The following is a 650-nucleotide window of genomic DNA, read 5'->3' as shown; positions in this document are numbered from 1 at the left end:
CTCTCTCTCTCTCTCTATCTCTCTTCTCTCTCTCTCTCTCTCTCTCTCTCTCTCCTCTCTCTTCTCTCTCTCTCTCTCTCTCTCTCTCTCTTCTCTCTCTCTCTTCTCTCTCTCTCTCTCTCTCTCTCTCTCTCTCTCCTCTCTCTCTCTCTCTCTCTCTCTCTCTCTCTCTCTCTCTCTCTCTCTCTCTCTCTCTCTCCTCTCTCTCTCTCTCTATCTCTCTCTCTCTTCTCTCTCTCTTTCTCTCTCTCTCTCTCTCTCTCTCTCTCTCTCTCTCTATCTCTCTCTCTCTCTCTCTCTCTCTCTCTCTCTCTCTCTCTCTATCTCTCTCTCCTCTCTCTCTCTCTCTCTCTCTCTCTCTCTCTCTCTCTCTCTCTCTCTCTCCTCTCTCTCCTCTCTCTCTCTCTCGCTCTCTCTCTCTCTCTCTCTCTCTCTCTCTCTCTCTCTCTATCTCTCTCTCTCTCTTCTCTCTCTCTCTCTCTCTCTCTCTCTCTCTCTCTCTCTCTCTCTCTCTCTATCTCTCTCTCTCTCTCTCTCTCTCTTCTCTCTCTCTCTCTCTCTCTCTCTCTCTCTCTCTCTCTCTCTCTCTCTCTCTCTCTCTCTCTCTCTCTCTCTCTCTCTCTCTTTCTCTTTCAACGGCAGCACAGGAT

The sequence above is a fragment of the Pollicipes pollicipes genome, unplaced genomic scaffold, assembly GCF_011947565.3.
Source record: "Pollicipes pollicipes isolate AB1234 unplaced genomic scaffold, Ppol_2.1 Scaffold_4219;HRSCAF=4965_pilon_pilon_pilon, whole genome shotgun sequence".
NCBI lineage: Eukaryota > Metazoa > Arthropoda > Thecostraca > Pollicipedomorpha > Pollicipedidae > Pollicipes > Pollicipes pollicipes.
This window is presented reverse-complemented; position numbering follows the sequence as displayed.